The sequence below is a fragment of the Suncus etruscus genome, chromosome 15, assembly GCF_024139225.1.
Source record: "Suncus etruscus isolate mSunEtr1 chromosome 15, mSunEtr1.pri.cur, whole genome shotgun sequence".
NCBI lineage: Eukaryota > Metazoa > Chordata > Mammalia > Eulipotyphla > Soricidae > Suncus > Suncus etruscus.
Genome location: NC_064862.1, coordinates 66,330,344 through 66,349,821, shown reverse-complemented (window position 1 = coordinate 66,349,821; position 19,478 = coordinate 66,330,344).

Sequence of the window (19,478 nt, the reverse complement as noted above, 5' to 3'; positions counted from 1 at the left end):
CGAATATAACTGATAGGAAAATCAATTTTAAAATTCCCACACAAGAAGAAAAAGTACCAACCAATCAAAGGTCTTTTGAGTGCTGATTGTAAAATTAAATCCTAAATCAAAGCTGAGAATGTGGCTCACTGGTAGAGCATATATTTCACAAGTGTGAGACTCTGGGTTGATCCTTAAACACACACACACACACACATACACACACACACATTCTCTCTCTAAATACCTTTATCATCAGTAATAATATGAGTCTAAAACTATACAAGGAGACTAGAGAAATAGACAGTGGGCACTTGCCTCACCTGTTGCTGACCTTGGCTCAATCCCTGGCATCTTAACTTAAATACTTCCCTGAGCCTGCCAGGAGTAATCTCTGAATGTAAAACCAGGAGTAACTCAAAGCCCTGAGTACTGCTGGGGGTGGCCTCCAAATAAGAGAAAATTTAAAAACTTAAGCGCTGTTTTCGGCCAAATTAATAGTACAGCAGGGAAGGCACTTAGCTTGCAGACCAGTTTGCTCCCTGTACTACATATGGTCCTCCAACAGCAATGATTCCTGAGTGTAGGTGTGGCCTTCAAACAAAAAAAGCAACCCCCCACAAAATTAGCAATAAAACACCCCCAAGACTCCAAAACAATACTCAAAGTATAAAGACATGGTTCAATACAGTTAGTCCTTCATGCAAGAATGATTTAATATTAAGAAAGTTCTATGCATCATATTACATCAGTAAGTGAAGAGAGAGAGAAGCCAAATAATCAACTAAAGTTTGTCAAAATACACACACACACACACACACACACACACACATTGAAAATGATTGCTATTTAATGACTCTTCACTGCTCTAAGTGATATTGGGACAAAGGTATATGTAGCTCCTGAATATTATGAGAAATTTCTATGTGAAAACCATCTCCCCATTAGCTTAAAAGGAAACTGCTACAGGCTGATTTTTCAGCAAAGCTTTTCTATGACAATAATTCCCCAGCGGAAGTGGGTAAGACCCAAGGCCTTTTCTGGGTGGGTTACAATCTGATCCCTCTTCAAACCTCATTTTAAACCATTAAACATTTGAATCAGATGAATGGTGCAGGGCTGGAGTTTTGCATGTGGCAGTCCTGGGTTTGATCCCTGGCACAACAGAGTCTTCCAGCACAATGGGGTGTGCCATCTTCCCCAAATCACATAAAGGGATGAACTGAAGGGAGAATCTAGCAGACATTTCATGGTCCCCAGGTTATCACCAGAGGAGTTGGGAGCAGTCCCGAGTACAGCCAGGGGTTGCCCCAAACCAAAGTAAATACATAAATAAATATGATAAGGACAACCCTAGTTTCTTTTATTTTAAATAAGAATACCAAAGATAATGGTGTTTGTTGGTTTTTCTCAGTTTGTCACCCTAGTCCTGGCTACAATGGGCGTTCAGCAAGCCTTTGCTGGGAAGTTCTACAGTGTAGGGCTGAGATCTACAGGATTTGGTGGCTGTTCTCTCTCACATACCATCCGTCAGACCCAAGCACTGACCCTCCTAGAAGTGGCCCCTGCCTAGGAAGAGGGCCCTTGAGACCACTTCATTGAGAACAAGGATGGATGATGGGTGAGAGAGAAGGGGAAGGAAAAGCGGGGGTGACCTGGAGTCACTTATTATGCTCTATTGTATAGATTGGCTTAAAATTTTTTTTAAAAAGGAAGAAGGGAATGGTTGCCAGAGTTAAAAAAAAATTGGGCCATTTTATTTAAAGGTCCATATTTCTAGCTCTTTTTGACACATTATACCACGAGTTCCCCCCCCCCTTTTTTTTTCTTTTTCTTTTTCTTTTTTTTTTTTGCTTTTTGGGCCACACTAGGCAGTGCTCTGGGGTTACTCCGGGCTCTGTGCTCCGAAATCACTCCTGGCAAGCCCAGGAACCATATGGGATGCTGGGTTGGCAGCATGCAAGGCAAATGCCTTCCCTGCTGTGCTATCACTCCAGCCCCCCAGTGTTTTGTTTTGTTTGTTTGGGGACCGCACCTGGCTCTGTAGTCAGGGACCTGACTTCTGCTAGTGCTCAGGGGACCATATGTAGTGCTGGAGATAGAACTCAGGTTGGATATATGCAAAGCAAATGCTTCAGCCATTGCACTATCACTCCAGCCCCAAACACCATGTTCTAACTTGCGGCAATTCTCAGTAGCTGCCTTGGTGGTTTTATTTATCTACAACTTGCTTCATGTGATCTCCCGAGGCTCCATGGAACAGCGCAATGGGACGGTTCCTGCCCCTTCCCCACTTTTTTTTCCCCCCCCACTGCATTTCTGAGCTAGGGATTTGGACACACAAGCAGCTCAAGTCTTGTTTAAGGCCCACTTGCACCGCCATAGACTACTTACTGGTGTTTATTTCTGCCTAGTAGCATTATGACTGAGTTTCATTCTCACCGTGATTTCCACATTTTCCAATTTCTCGGCAATGAACATGTTTTCCTTTTTTAGTCCGAAACGACAATAAATGTTACGATAGGAGAAAAGTAAGCGAGAAGCTTGGAAATGCTGGCAGGAAGGAGTGCAGAGGCCAGCATTTACTTGCAAGAGAGGCTAGAAGCAGGGAAGGAGAGGGTTTCTAATGAGGCCAGGAGTCCAGGGAATGCGCCAGAGGGGGGGCTATGATTAGCACCTGAATCTAACTGCCGTCTTTAGAAATTACTGAGTGCACAGTGTCCTGGGAACACCCTCGGAAGCAGAGAGCAGTGCAGGAACTGGGTACAGCTGCCTTAGGAATGAGGATTGAGGTTTCTTTCCTCTCTCTCCCCTCCGTGAAAGGCAGGAACATGGGCACCGAGCTCCGGAGAAGCTTGATTAATTGCCAAGCTGTGGCTAGTGAATAAAAGTTCAATTAGAATTGTGCTTGCTAATGAAATCCAAGTGCCGGAACAGGAAGCCACCAGAAACATCCATTTTCTGCACGCACAAAGCAGGAAGCTGGGAAGGGTGGGGTTAGGGTGCCAAGAGGGCTGGTTTTCCCACTGGAAATGCCTTGGTGGGATGGGGAGAGTGGGCTCCCCACAGCCACACAGAAATAAATAGTGCATCTCTGTGTATGTGCTGAACCTCTACCTCATTCTCTTCATCTGTAAAATGAGGATAATGATTTCCTCCTCCCAGGATTATTGAGAGAAGCAAATGATGTAACTAATATGAACTTAGTTTCTCTCTGCTTGACTTCCAGCTGATTCAGTAAGTCAGGGACTCAGGAAAACATGGAGGGATCAAAATCAGCTCCTTGTGGAGATATAGCACAGCGGGGAGGGCGTTTGCCTTGCATGTTGCTAATTCAGGTTTGGTCTCCAACATCCCATATGATCCCCGAGCACCTCCAGAAGGAAATCCTGAGTGCAGAGCCAGGAGTGATCCCAGAGCACTGCTGGGTGTGTCCCGCCTCCCCCAAGTCAAGTTTCTACTCCAAGTCTGGGATCTTCTTTCATGGTCTCATGATACCAGGACTTGAGGATTTTTCTAATAACTTCATGTCACTTTCCATTTTAAAAAGTGGGGGAAATATTGGAGCTTTCCTAGAGACTTTCCCCCACATTCTCTCCCAATGTTTGTAAGGAGCCAATGTGGGATCCTCAGGAAATTAACACCATAAGGCTCTGAGAAGGAAATGGCAGACCTATGTTGATTTTTTTTTAACCCCTGTAGTGCTCCAACTGCCAGAGCCCATGTTTTGCATTTAGTGATTACGTCTCTGTGGTTTCTTCTGTCATATGAGTATTTCTTGCTTCCATAATCTCATCCCTTTGGGTGGGCACCACATCTCACTTCATCTGGTCTTGTCTAAGGTTTCTTCCCCACTGGACATGTGTAGGGCCAGAAGTCAGCAAGAAGGGAAATTGTGTTCATAATTACTTTCTAACTGGAGGTTTATGATGCTACCAAGTACTAGAGTAACTTTTGTGTGTATTTGTTTTTGAGTCATATTCACTATTGCTTACTCTTGCTCCAAGGTCACTCCTGATAGTGCTCAGGGAGACTCTCTGTGGGTGGTGGGAAGTCAAACTGGAGTTAGCTGTGTACAAGGCAAGTTCTTGCCCACCATGTTTGGGCCCTTCAAATAGCTTCTTTGATAACTCAGTTGAGTATTATGAAGATAAAACCACTTGCTTGATTCCCTCCAGCAGAATAAGGTAGAGCAAGCAGGGCTGCAAGTATCAGAAATGCAGGAATGAAATGTAGGCAAGAGACCAAGGCAGCCCTGCGATTTAGATTGTCACTTGCTTGTAGATGTGAACCGACCTGAAAATTCCACTCCTGCTAGGCACTCAGGGGAAAGTACAGGGCTTTAAGGGTCATCGGTTCAGGAGCATGAGCAACATCCAGAAGCCAATGGGGTTCCCTGCTTCCTGCAGGGGCAGCTCTCTGTGTCCACAGAGGGACTAGGCCCAGTGAGCCAAGGGTCTACATTGCTTAGATCACATACGTGCCCAAGAAGTAGTATTCCCATATATATGTTTTTGCCCTCTGTGGCTATATGAAAACATAAGTGATGTTGAATGCATAAGTTTAAGCTGTCTATCATGTGTTGATGCATTTGCATCAATGTATCAATGATTTGATGCAAAATGTTATGATTTGATACATTGCAAATGGTTAGTCCATGGATCTATCATCTCTGGGACATTGCAATGTTGGTGGGCGATGAGAACATTTATGATCTTTGAGCAATTTGCTGCCACATGGATGGAACTGGACCATGTTGGGCTGAGTGAAGGGAGCCTGAAGGAGGACAGGCATGTTCTCTCTTATATGCTCATTTAAGAGACAGAACAGGAAGGAGATTCACTTATGCCCATTAGAAGTTGTTTATAGAACCGAGCTTGGTGGAACAGAGGGGCAGGGTCATGGGTAGTAGGATGGGCAAAGAGGAAAAGAGAACTGGGGTCATTTCTGGAGAGGCAAGTAGGCACTCTGGGGGGATAGTGTAATAATACTGTAAATCACAGCTCTTGAAAAAACAATAAAGCTCTATCACAGAGACTTGAAAGTATTATTGGAGTTTCTTTGTTCGACACTTTCCTACTTCTACCACTTTTTTGTCTGGCAACTTCCGTTCTATCATTTGGATGAGTTCAGTTTTTCTTTTTAAGATTTTGCATATATATGAGATTTAAAAATATTTGATTTTTTGGAGGGGGGGTTCTGGCTTATTTCCCTTAGTAGAATGCCCTCAAAGTTCATCTAGGTGGTCCCAAAAGGCAGGTTTTCTTTCTCTTTATGGCTGAATTTTATTCTATTGTACCAATAGAGCATATTCTCTTTAGCCATTCATTTGTCTGTGGCCATTTCAGTTATTACCATGAGTTGGCAGCTGTGAATAACCCTGTAAAGAACATGGGCATGCAAATATTTCTTTGAAATAGTGGTTTCATTTCCTTTGGCTACATGCCTAGAAAAAGGATTGCTGGATCAAATGGGAGTTCTATTTTAAATCTTTGGAGGAACCTCCCTCCCATTTCCCATAGCGACTGTATCAATTTGCATTCCCACCAGTAGGGCCCAGGGCTGTTCATTCCTTCCTCCATAACTTTAACTAGGTACTCTCTCCCTCTCCCTCTGCTTTCCTCCTGTTCCCTCCCTCCCTCCCTCCTTCCCTCTCTCTTTCTCTCTCATCCTCTCTTCTTGATATGGTCATTCTCATGGGTCCTAGGAGATGGCTGGTATTAAGTGGTTTTGATTTGCATTTTTCTGATCATTAACATGTGGAGAATCTTTTTGTTTGTTGGTTGGTTGGTTTTATTGGGGCCCACCCTATGGAGCTCAGGGATTACTCTTAGGGAACATATGGGATGCTGGGGATTGAATTTATGTCGGCCACTTGTAAGGCAAGTAAGTACCCTACCTGCTATACTATTGCTCTGACCCCTGGAGAACTTTTTTGAGTATCTTTTGGCCATTTGCATGTCTTTGGGGGGAAAATGATAATAATGATTCGCAATTGTGTTGTTTATATCAATTCTTTCTAGATTTTAGATATTAGCCCCCTTTAGGTAGGTGACTCACAAATATCTTGTCTCATTCTGTAGGTTATCTCTTCATTGTATGTTTCTTCTGCTGCACAGTTTTTGTTGGGTATATATTCTGAAGATAAATAATACTAAAGCAATGAAGGCAATTCAATATAGGTCAACCAAAACACATCTTTCAGCTGAGAGAGACCCACCTCTCATCTCAGTTTTAGAAGACCAGAAAGATGAGAATAATCCTTGAAATGAAGGAAAAAGGAAGAAGTTGACTTCAAGGTTCAGAAGTCTTGGCCAACTGGTTAATAGTGCAGATGGTCACCATTAAAGTCTGTCAAAGAAGAAAAGGGATGATGGCCGATGCTGCAGAAAGGTAAAGAACAGTGTGACAGTACCGCCAGAGGCCTACTCCTTCTCTGAGCAGCAAAATGCTAATATTTAACAGGGCTTTAGAATAAAGACTAGCTCCCATTCTGTCTGGTCGGCAAGTATGTTAGTGTTGTGAAATTATGGTCAATGTAAAAGTATATGTGTATCAAGTATGTATGTTAAGAAGTTTTCTTAAAAGGTAAGGGGCACATCCTTCTCCCCAATTTTCTTCCTCTTGTTGCCTAGAATGTGGATGTAATGACTGAGCACAAGCAGCCATTTGGGATTATGAGGTGGTGGTAGGCTAACAGTCGTGGAAGATAAATATAGGAGATTGGGATCCTGAAAATCATGGAGTTAATAGAATTGGCCTGGACTTCCTATCTGTCAATATTGCTTTTGTTATTATTATTACTTTTTGCAATTTTAAGACTTAACACATGCAAGGTACTTACTGTGCTGTTGAGCTAACTAACATAAACCTCTACCCCTCAAAAGTTTTCCATATATGTATCTATATCTATATGTTAATGTTTGCAGCTAGGTTTCAAGTCTAGGGCTGACTTCCTATATCAAGATGTCTTTGTACTGTGAAAAAAATGTCTGGAGTTCAATTTCTTTGTTATTTTGATGAGTTTTGGATTTGTGCATCTTGAGTAAGGAATGAGGAAAGCGTCGGATGTAGGAAGGACCCAGAGTCCTTTGAGTATTAACCACCTTTAGGTAGATGTATTGCAAATATTTTGTCTCTGTAGATTATCTATTCACTGGATGTTTCTTCTGCTGCACAGAAACTTAGATTCTGGAACTAGTATCATCTGAGCTTAAACCAGTGTTCGTTCATTCATTTGTTCCTCCCTCCTTTCTTTTTCTTTTCTTTCTTTCTTTCTTTCTTTCTTTCTTTCTTTCTTTCTTTCTTTCTTTCTTTCTTTCTTTCTTTCTTTCTTTCTTTCTTTCTTTCTTTCTTTCTTTCTTTCTTTCTTTCTTTCTTTCTTTCTTTCTTTCTTATTTCCTTCCTTCCTTTCTTTCTTTTTTCTTCTTTCTTCTTTCCTTCCTCTTTCTTTTTTCTTCTTTCTTCTTTCCTTCCTTTCTTTTCTTTCTGTCTTTTTCTTTCTTTCTTTCTTTTTCCTTTCTTTCTTTCTTCTTTCTTCCTTCTTCCTCCCTTTCTCCCTCCCTCCCTCCCTCCCTCCTCCCTCCCTCCCTCCCTCCCTCCCTCCCTTCCTTCCTTCCTTCCTTCCTTCCTTCCTTCCTTCCTTCCTTCCTTCCTTCCTTCCTTCCTTTCTTCCTTCCTTCCTTCCTTCCTTCCTTCCTTCCTTCCCTTTTCTTTCTGATTTTGGGCGACACTTGATGGTGCTCAGGGATTACTTCTGTTTCTACACTCAGAAATTACCCCTAGCAGGCTCGGGGACCATATGGGATGCCAGGAATTGAACCAGCTGCAAGATTGCTGCATGCAAGGCAAATGTCCTACCTGTTGTGTTGTCGCTATAGCCCCAAACCAGTTTCTCTTAAAATGCTTCTCCTTGTAGCATGTATCAGAGAAAGCAATGATGACCATGTGGACAAGGGTCAGGAAGGGGCCTGGATACAGCCAATCTCTCAGTCAGTACTACAGAGGAGGAAGTACCCCCAACTATTTGCATTTTTCCTGCTCCGCAGAGGTTTAACACATTAAAGTTTGTGACCTGTGGAAAGGAAGGTGTGTGTGGGGAGGAAGAGAGTCTTAATTACTCACAAGAATCCCATTTGCTGAATCTTCATTTTCTAGAACTGTAGGTAAGTTCCCCCGAGAGTGCTCTCTTTAGGAGTAGTGTACACCCCTGCCTGCAGAGCTCAGAGAAAGCAATGAGTTTGCTCTGGTTCAGCAACGTGAGCAAAAGTGACATGGGACATTCACAGTGCTTGGCTATGGTCTTCCATATTTCAGTAGTAGTCCACTGTAGGCTCTGTCTGGGTCCTGAAATAAAGATGAGACAGATCCGTGCCTCATTCAGCCCACACTGCAAGTATGGAGGGAGCAAGACGTCACTTTTGCCATGTTAAAGCTACTGAAATGTGAGGCTTGTTATGCAGCAAAGCTGAACCCATTTTGGACCAGTAACGCCATCCTGTTGCCTCTTTATATATAGATATAAGAATCTTCCCTTCAATTTCTTGAAGGGAATTTTTGACTTAATTTTTTTTTTATTTCTTTGAAACATTTAACAGAGCACACTTGTAGTTGTCTTTCAGGTCTTGTGTCTGTGGAATACTCTTTCTTTAATGTGTACGTTTCTCCCAATAAATATTTTAAGACCTGCAGCATTTTTGTGCAGGATTTACCTAACTCATTCCTTTTGATTATTTCTGTCTCCTGGATTTTTGGTTTTGTTTTGTTTTGTACCGTGCATGCTTGAGTGTGCTTCCTAAGCTCCACCAAATTAATATGTAGCCAGCGTTCTCTCTGGTTTCACTGGCATTTTGACAGCAAGAATGAAGACACGGGATAGATGGGTACAGAATTGTATTGAATTTCACTCCATTTTATTTTTCAAGATATTTAATTCATAAAGGAATTCTGGGATCATGAGATCCAGTGATACATATAACATTACTAGCAGATGTATTTATTACCAGATTAGACCACTCTCTAGGAAAGGTCTCCTGAGAAGCTAGGAAAGATTTAAAACATTCTTTCCTCTCTCCCTTCTTCCCTCCATCTCTCCCTCCTCTCTCCCTCCTCCCTCCCTCCCTCCCTCCCTTTTTCCCACCCTCCCTCCCTCCTTTCCTTCCTTCCTTCCTTCCTTCCTTCCTTCCTTCCTTCCTTCCTTCCTTCCTTCCTTCCTTCCTTCCTTCCTTCCTTCCTTCCTTCCTTCCTTCCTTCCTTCCTTCCTTCTGTCACTCAGATCTAAGACCACTGACTACATGCCTTGCATGCAACAGACCTCTTTTTTTTTTTTTTTTTGGTTTTTGGGCCACACCCGGCAGTGCTCAGGGGTTACTTCTGGCTGTCTGCACAGAAATAGCTCCTGGCAGGCACAGGGGACCATATGGGACACCGGGATTCGAACCAACCACCTTTGGTCCTGGATCGGCTGCTTGCAAGGCAAACGCTGCTGTGCTATGTCTCCGGGCCCAGACCTCTTTTCAATCTCCTGCACCACATGGTCACCCAAGTACCTCTGTGTTTAGCCATGGAGGCCTCAGAGTAATGCTCATGGGTAGAGCAGGGATTGGGCCCTCATAATGAAACACAGGAAGGATCTTCCTGAACACTGCTCTGGAGAGCATAAGAAAAGAGAGACCGAAGGGGTAGTATATTGAATAAAGCTCAGGCTTTCATGCAGCGGACCCAGGTTTAATCTTCAGCACCCAGGAGTGAACCCTGAGTGCAGAACTAGGAATAAGCCCAAACAATGCAGCTTGTGCCCCCCAACAAACAAACAAGCAAACAAAAAACAAAGAGAAGAAGAAAAGCCTAGATGGCTAGAGGCAGAATTTAGGGCTCATAGAATGACTGGACCATTGACTTCTCTTCCTCAGCCCCCTGCCCCACAGTAAAATAAAATGACTCTAATTTGCAAGGTTATAGGAGAAACGGATGAGCTCACATGAAAAACTAACTCATCAACTGGCAGACAGCAAACGCTCAACAGAGAGAAACTGTGTGGAGAATTAAGTAGGTGCTAGGCTCAGAGGTCACTTTGTTTGGGGGTCACATTCAATGGTGCTCAGGGCTTCCTCCTAGCACTATGCTCAGGGATCAGTCCAAGAAAAGTGTGGGGGCTGATGAAGTGCAGGGGATAGAATGTTGCTCAGACATAGGTAAGGTAAAGTACCTACCCACTGCACTATCTATCTCTTTGACTCCCAAAGAGAAAAAGTCTGAGTGGAGGAAGAAAATGGGCAGCAGGGCCGAGGGGCAGGAACTGCTGTTCAGTTCAGGACACTTGGCTGAGCTTCCAGGCTGAGGGGAAATAGGAGAGAGCAAATAATGGCAGATCTCAGAGCTGAAAAACCCAAGTGTAGAGTCTGGGGCCTAATAGCAATGTTTCACCCAAACAACAGGGATGCTTCTCTTTTTCTCTTCCATGGAGGCAGATTTGAAGAAGGAAATGAGGGTACTCTAGGTCCTGTCTCAGGGCAATCAGCAGCAGATATTCCCACTAGTCCTGCGCTGGGCCTGAGAGCCAGGCACAGAGCAAGAACAGAAGTGGGAAGATTCAGCCTCTCCCTTTTCCACTGTTTCAGCAACTGCTGCCATCCACACATTCCCTAAGACAGGCCCTAATCTGGGAGAAGACCTTGTTTTGACTTCAGGCTATCATTCCGTCCTCAGAAGGGCTGCATGGGCAGCTTGTCCATGTGCTTGTGGAAGAAACATTGGCTTGGGGGAAAATTGAACGAATTAAGAATGAATTTTTTAAAATATATTTTTTATTTAAGTAACATGATCATAGTTGGGTTACAGTCATAAACAGAACACTCCTCTTCACCAGTGTAACATTACCTCTTACCCCTTCCCATGCCCTGCCAGTATTCGAGACAGGCTTTCTACTACAATTATTTGTTTTTAAGTTCAGTAAATTGTATTTTTTCTTAAAGAATAAGAGTAAAAATATATAGTAAAGGTGTGATAATGGCAATCTCTGTTGTTTGCATAGGTCCAGAAAAATGGGGGAAATGGAAAAAAATCCTTGACCTGATTACAAAAAGGCCTCACCCCAGAAGTTTATTGGCATAAGACCGACTCTGGGTTCCAGTCTGTCCAACCCGAGTCATCCTCCGTGGTCCCGGTGAAACTTTTTCACACTTTAGCTATTGTTGGTATCAGATTCTTATACTTAAAGACTCTGGATTCTGTGCATTTCTTTCATCGATGTCAGGCTGATGTGGAGCATCCTCTATTTTCAGCATACTATTAAATGCGGAGCGATCTGCCCTGCATGCAGACTGTTGCTGAGTCGTCTGGGTGTTGGGAGAAGAATGAACTTAATTAAGAATGTCAGCTTGTCCCCTCTCAGCATAAATCCTACAAATTCTTCCTAAATTGAGAGAAGAGAGTAACAGTCAGTAAAAGGAAGAAACTAGGAGTGGAGGGGAAGTGGGCCAGAGGGGTCACTTAAAGTTTGGTGGTGGATGGATTGGAGACTTTGGGTGGAAATTGTGATGTCCAGATAGGTGGGATAGACCTAGAGTAGTGTGACTCATTCAGATCCTTTTACTTGCCTTGTCCACACAGTGAGGCTTGGACACCTGTGTACATTCTAGACCTCAAATCTTTCCCAGACCGTTCAATTTAGTTTAGTTTTTGGTCCATACCTAGTGGTGCTCTTTCTATTCTTGACTCTATGCTCTGGAGTGACTCCTGGCGGTGCTCTGGGACCATATATAGTGCTAGGGATTCCAGAGTTGCTGCAGCCACGTGCAGGTTAAGCCAGTGCCTTAACCTCTGTACCATCTTTCTGGCCCCTTCAATTATTGTTTTTGAAAAAACATTTTCTTTGGTTTCTAAGGTTCCTGAAATTTAGACTCTGCTGCTCACCTGGCCTCAGATCCCTTCCCAGCCACTCCCCAGATGTGCCAGACTTTCTTGCCTGGGACCAGGCACTTATCACAGCAATGTGCTGGTAGGGAACTGGCCTCAGAGCTGTGAGAAACTCAGTTGTCCCATTCACACAGTGGAAACTCAGAGTCCACACAGAGGAGCTTCTCTTGCTTTGTGCCTGCCAGACACACAGTCCTGCTGGCTGCTTTCCTCATTGGGGTCCCATTGTCTGTTTCTGTCCAGCTCACTCCAATCCAGGTTTTTCCTCTCTTGGACTCTGTGTGTGTGTGTGTGTGTGTGTGTGTGTGTGTGTGTGTGTGTGTGTGTGTGTGTGTGTGTGTGTTGGTTCACATCCAGTGGTGCTTAGGGGTTACTCCTGGTTCTGCACTCAGAAATTGCTCCTGGCTCAGGGGACCATTTGGGATGCCATGGATCGAACCCGCATCTGTGCTGGGTCAGATGCATGTAAGACAAAAGCTCTACCACTGTGCTATCACTCAGGCCCAAGCTGGACTCATTTATTGCGTCCAAAGCACTTTGCACTCACCTTTTACAGGATCAGGTAAATGTTCCATCCCTTGGAGTCTCCTCCCTCTGCCTCTTCCCTGTATTCCTTTCGCCTCTTCAAATGTCTCCTCCGATCGATGGTGGCAGCTTGGTGGCCCTCTGCTGCCAACCCAGCTCTGTGCTCAGGGCATAATGTCTGTGGAAATATGCCGGGAATGAACTCATAAACTGAGGAATCAAAGACACCCCCTCCCCAAGAAAGTGAACAGCTTTACCTGTAGGTGGCGGCAGCTGAACGGGCAGACACCAGAGGGAAGGTCATGTGGGAACCAGCAACCTGGAGAGGAAGCCTAGGAGGCGTGTGAATGCGTGTGTGAGAGCTTGTGTGTCCTCATGTGTGTCGAATAAATGTGTATATGTGCGCTTGCCTGCAGGTGTGTGCATTTGCATGTATGCAAGTCTGTGTGCTCACATGTGTATGTCTGCATGGGTGCGTGAGAGCATGTGTATCTCCAACGGGCTGCCTTTAGTCAGTCGTGGTTTTTGTATGCAGTGGACATCTGGGGCTACCAGGGATGCACTTCCAGAATTGTCAGTTCCTGGGGTGCATAGTAAGACCCTTGGCCTTGGAGCGTGCCTCCGGGCTTGGAAAGGCCCCGGCTGTGAAATCCCCAGGTAGTCAATGCATGCCTCGAGTCTTGGGGTTCCCCTCCTGACAAGCGGGGAACATCCCAGGTAGCACGGCGGAGGGTAGTGGGGGCGCCTAGAAATCAGGGTGCGTTTAGGGTGGATCTTAGCAGATTTATTTATCTCCAGGGGTCCTGGGGTCTGTCCCCTCGCTGGCGCTCCATAAAGGAGCTGCTGGATGCCAGGGTGGGGTTGTGGGGAGGGGACAGAGAGGGGGGTGCAGGTAAGAAGCTCCGGGGGTTTGTGGGCTTAGGTTTCCGCTGCTCCCTGGTGAGAGGCTAGCTGTGGCTCACAAAGTGGCCCTTTAAAAGGTTTTTATAGCCGCGTAAAAGCGCCGGCGGGCGCGCTGGGGCCGGCTGTGACCTAGAGCTGGTGGTAAATTGCTTCTTGCGGAGGCGGCTGCGGGGAGCGCTGGGATCAATAGCTCAGCGCGGGGCTGTGAGCTAAGGCTGCTGGGCACTGCCCTGGGCTTGGCTGGAGCATCAGAGCCAGCCAAGATGCACTCTTCTGTTTTGGGGATCACACCCAACAGCCCCCCTGATTGCACTCAGAGATCATTCCTGGCTGGGCTGAGGACTGGAGGGACAGACCATATGGGGCGCCTCTAGGGGCCGGAGAGATAGCAGGAGGTCAGGCGTTTGCCTTGCATGCAAAAGGACGGTGGTTCGAATCCCAGCATCCCATATGGTCCCCCGAGCCTGCCAGGAGCGATTTCTTATCGTAGAGCCAGGAGGAACCTCTGAGCGCTGCTGGGTGTGACCCCAAAACCAAAAAATCCCAAACAAAAAAACATATGGGGTGCCTCTAAATCAAACCTGGGCTTGCCAGGTGCAAGACTCTCCCTGCTTTACTATTGCTCTGGTTCCCCAAAACACTGCGGCAGAGTCTTTTTCCCAGGTAGGCTGGGACCTGAGTAAATAGGAACTCCTGGGACAGAGGCAGTGAAGGATGTTGAGGTGAAAGTGTTACAGAGATCAAACTTTAGTCATGTGTCTGGAAGGAAGTTGCAGAGGTGCCTGAATCTGCTCTGGATTAATCCCTTCTAGTGGGGGACCATTCAGGAAGTGGCATTGGGTTGGACGTGGTCATAGTTATGGGCTAGCCTGGACTCCCCTGGCTGACTCAGCTTTAAGCTTTCCTTCTTCTCCAACCTGCTTCCTCCTCTGTGCAATGGAATGATTCTTGGTGCCTCTTCTGATAAGTGCATCCACACTTTCCCTTCTCTGTTGTGTGCTTCCCCCCAATCTTCTAGTTTATGCTGAGGGATCACTCCTGGCTGGAGTCTGGGGACCCTATGTAGTGCTGGGGATCACCACTTGCAAGATTCTGCCAGCCTTTCTATCTATCTGCATCAGCACTACCTGTGCCCCCCCCCCCCCAGTTCTTGTCTGAATGCATGTGTACTCTCCAAATCCATGTGCTGAGAATTCATGTCCAAGGGGAAGGTATTGGAAGGAGCCTTTTGGGTGGGGATTAGATCCTGAGGGTGGAGTTCTCATGAGTGGGCTCATAAAAGACCAGTTCTCTCTCCCCAGTTTACCCTCCTTCTACCATCTGAGGGTACTGAAAGAGAGTGACTGAATCAGAAAACTGACCCTCCTCAGACATCAAATCCTGGACCACCCACTGCTAATATTGTGAAAAATAATGTTGTTTTTTGTTTGGTTTTTTTTGGGAATCACTTCTATTGGGCTCAGAGGACCCTATGGGATGCTAGAATTTGAACCCAGGTTGGCTGTGTGCAAGGTAAATGTCCCACCCACTTTACTTTTGCTCTGGCCCTGAGAATTAAAGTTTTAAAGTTTAGAAGCCATCATGCTTTAACATATTTTGTATATGGCCAAAAGGACCAAGACCATGCTACAACACTGCAGGCAAAGCTATTCAATCTCACAGGTGTCTTTGTGCAGCCTAAAGAGCCTCCCCATTCTGTCAAGGACTGGTTAATCAATCTAGCCAATCAGGGATGGTGCTCAGGAATATCCTTTCTCATCACCATTGGCCTTAGGCCTTGCCAGTCAGCCATCTTAAAGCTCTTTTGTAAGATAATTGGGGGGGGGTGTTCCCTCTTATGTATGACTAACCTGCAGCTATTATTTTGACTTCCCAAGCAGTGCTCAGGAGACCTGAGATCCCTTTCGGTAGTTATTGGCCAGCACAACTCCTGGAGGATCCAGTACTTCTGGGATCTTGTGGTTGAGGAGATCCAAGTCACATTGGTAGTACTGGAGTCTCCAGAGCTGCTTGAGGGACTAGATGGTGCTGAAAACCAGACTTAGGCCAGGCATCATTACCTCTGTACTATCTCCTCATCCTGCTCTGCAATGTTGTGTATCAGGGTAGCCCCACTTCCATCACAAGAGAAGTTTGCATCAGCCAATATATTTACACCACTGGAGGAACGTGGCAGAACTGGGAGTGTCTCATGGGCAGAGGCTACTACACAGAACTTTCTCAGGTGCTTATTTAGAACAAAGACTCTGTGGTGTGTCACCTACCTGTTGTAAGGGTCTGAGTAAGTGCGGAGTCAGTGACCACCTCTGATAATGCAAGATGCAAAAGGGAGTTTATTCAGCTAGCCAAGGTCCAAGTCTCATCCAACAGTGGAGTTGAGGGCCTCAAGTCAAATATTCAAGCAGTTATATAGGGCTTTATAAGCTTCTACAACTCAAGCATTTCACTCAAGCTGTTCATTCTTCACCATTTACATAATTGGCCCATTTCCATTTGTGCACAAATCACATCATGTCTTAGGATTGATCTCCCAAGCCATTGCTGACTCAACTTTGTGTCAAGGGGTCCTTATCTGGTAGAACATTCAGACCCTCCTAGCTCCTCTATTTCAGCAGAACTGGGGGCAGGGGTTCTTGCCCTTTACAGGGCATATTTTGCGGTTTTATCTTTGAGCTAACACCCTCTGTCTATGGGGAAAGTTATAGAGTGGAAAAATACTTTACAGTGGCTTTACAGGGGACTTGGGACCACTTTGGTCTTAGGGACAGGGAGCTTTGGATCTTACATTTAAAGACTAATCACAATGAGGCAAGAGATACTCAGGTTTTGAGAATGAAGAGAGATCATATATGTCTGGGTCTCTGCACAGGGCTGCTCTGATGCATGCTTTGTACATTGAGGGACAATTGTTTGACACACTGACTGTGACTCACACCAAGATATTGGTATTAATGGTCCAGAGGGCTATGAGCATGTGCCACTGAGTCCAAGGAATAAGGTCATTTTTAGCTCAAGGTCACTTCTGTGCCTTACTTGCCCTTTCCCACCCTGACTTTTCCTGAGTCCTTTGAGGGCTTGTTTTAAGGTCTGCTCCCTGGAAACTCAATCTAGGGCTGGCTAGCTGATGTTCAAACCAGATTCCAGGCCTGCCCAGCTGAGCTCAGAAGTGTTCATCCTCCTCCCTGATGCTCCTGTTTATATCAAATAGTAGCTAATTCTCTCACCAGACACTCCTCCCAATTGCCCAATGTACATGAACAGATCCAAGACTCAAAGTAAGTTTGGGATAGCAGCTTTCATTCGATGTGTTTCTAGATGAAGAAGAGGGGCCAGATGTGACAAATATTTTGCTCTGAATCCCTCAGCTAGCAAGTGGCAGAGACTTGCATTCAGACTTGAGTGCAAAATTCCTACAAAGCACCTTGGAAACCTCAGGAAATGAGGGAGCAGAGCCATGGTTGGAAATAAGATCTGATTCAAAATATAACCGGGAGTGTCAGAGCAAGTAGGTCATTTGCCTTGCATGCGGCCAACCTGGGTTCCAACCCCAGCATACCATATGGTCCCCAAGCCTGCCAGGAGTAATTTCTGAGTGTAGAGCCAGGAAGTAACCACTGAGCACTACTGGATGTGGCCCAAAAACCGAAACCTAAAACAAAACAAAAAATAACTTGGCTGGAAAAATAACCAAAAATTTTATGAGAAGCCATTTTAAATAAGATGAGGCCCAAATAAATCAATTTATTAAAAAGAAAGCCCAATATGAATGCAATTTTTCTAGGATTTTGCCAGTTCTCGACTGGGGTTAGTTGACCACTAGACAACTTGGCTCAGGGATCCTTTAACTCAAACCTGAAATAATTTCTGTGAGGGTTTTCTGTATAAGAAGCTAAGTGGCAGGGACGTAGGCAAGATAGTGCCCATGTTAAACACACACACACACACACACACACACACACACACACACACACATTGAGAAAGTATCATTAGGAAACAGAAGCCTAAGTTGTTCCCATGAGGCCTCTGCAATCTGACTTCCTCCTCCAGGGACAATAGGGACAGTGCGGGTTGCTCTAAGCTTGAGCATCCGTGAGGGAGACAGCCCAGAACATCTGTTAAGATCATTCAAAATGGCTTCTTCACAGTCACGTTGCTGCCGGGCTATGAGCTGGGCTGGTGGACACAGCTGGATAATAAACAGCATCACCCCTCTCCTGCACATCTTCTCCCCATTATGTAACACCTATAAGTGTGGGCTTCCTCACATCACGGACATTTCAGGATGATCTGAACTAGTATGGCCTCACAATTTCTGCTAGTCAAGGCAGGAAAAAGTTTTAAGACAAATTCTAGAGAAGAGGGAGAAAGACCCCACCTTTCCCCCATGGGAGATGCAGTCCACAATGGAAGCAAGACAGAAAATACGACTGGAAACTGAGGAGTGCTGGGCTTTCTGTGGGCCAATGAGGCAGAACTAGTCTGTTTAAACACATGTGAAGGGACTATTGGCTATATCTCTCAAAAGGAAGACCCTTCTGCAAAAGCTATCTAATAAATGAAGCAGACAGAGGAAAGGAAGATGTTACAGCAGTAATATTTGTTTCTTAGAAAGATCTCTGTGGTCTGTGCTTCCACCTCCTATTTTTTTTTTCATGCAGGAAGGGTCTCAGAACTTACTTCTGTGCTCAGAGATCTCTCCTGGAAGTACCCAAGAGACCATATGAGGTACTGGGGATCAAAAGGGATTGACCATGTGCTAAGCAAGTGCCTTAACCTTTGTACTATCTTCCTGGCCCTCAACTCTTTTTGTGGGGGCTGCTAGTTTCAGAGCTTTTGCTTGGCTCTTCACTCAGGAATCACTCCTGGTGGGCTCTGGGATCAAACCCAGTTTAATATGTGTCTTACCCACTATACTATCCCTGATCCTCCCCTCCCAACTCTTAAAAGGAAGAGAAGCTTTATTCACAAGATATATGAACTCTTATATTTGGTTCTTCTAAAATAAGATAAAAAAAAAAACAACAGGAGCCAAAGCAGTGGTGCAAGGGGTTAAGGCATTTACCTTGCCCATGCTAACCTAGGATAGACCACGGTTCGATTCCCCTGCATCCCATATAGTCCCCCAAGCCAGGAGAGATTTCTGAGCACATAGTCAGGAGTAACTACTGAGCATCACTGGGTGTGGCCCCAAAACAAAAACAAAAAACAAACAAAAAATTAAACAACATGGAAATCTCCAAGCAAACAACTTCATTTAAGTCACAATCACAATGTAATCTATCTGGTTTCACGAACATAGCAAACTCAGGTGACTTCCTGTAAATGCATCTAATAGTCATAAAAATCTTAACTCATCCTCCCAAAATGGTACAAAATTAATCCCTGTTTTCTAGTACAGCCAGTGGACATTACCAATCACTGCAAAGGTCCAAAGCCCTTCTCACATCTCCTCTCTCCAACTCCTGCCACATCTTACTTTGCACACAGCTGGAAAGATTCTCAGTTCCTGAGCTGTTCTTCTGTGCACTAGAGACTCTCACTAAATACTGCTTTATGGCTCTGATTTTAGTTTTTACTATTTCTGGATTTCTGTCAGTGGCAAGAAAAGCTTTTATTAGGGAAACCCAGCTAGCAGTCAAAATGATCTATCACCAGACTGGATTGTCTCAGAAGTAACAAGTTTCCTTCCCCTAAGAAGTGATTGAGCTGAGAAACTGGGATGCTGAGGAAGAAGTCAATGAGTATAACCCCCACCCCGAGGGTAGTTAGTTAGTTAGTAGAAAATTCTTTAGCCTCCCAGCACTACTGGGACCACCAGAGTTCCAACCAATGGTGCTAAAGAGACCTTGAGGTCCTGGGGCTTGAATTCAGGGGCTTGAACACAGCTCCCATCACTGAAACTAGTTTTAACTTAAATCTAGTGAAAAGCTCATCTGGTGGGAATCTTTACCCTCTTTGGATCCTCCCTGTTTGGAAATATAACCTCTAGCTCACTCTAAGGTGACAACTAGAGGGTATGTGTGCTGACCTAGTCAGCCAGTGAGAATCGACTTCTATCCTCCCAGTGCGTTCGGGACTAAGTCTGTTCTCCGCCTAGAGATGAGCAGGAAAGAACAAATTCCAGGCTGATAACCAGAGACACTTTATTCCATTCT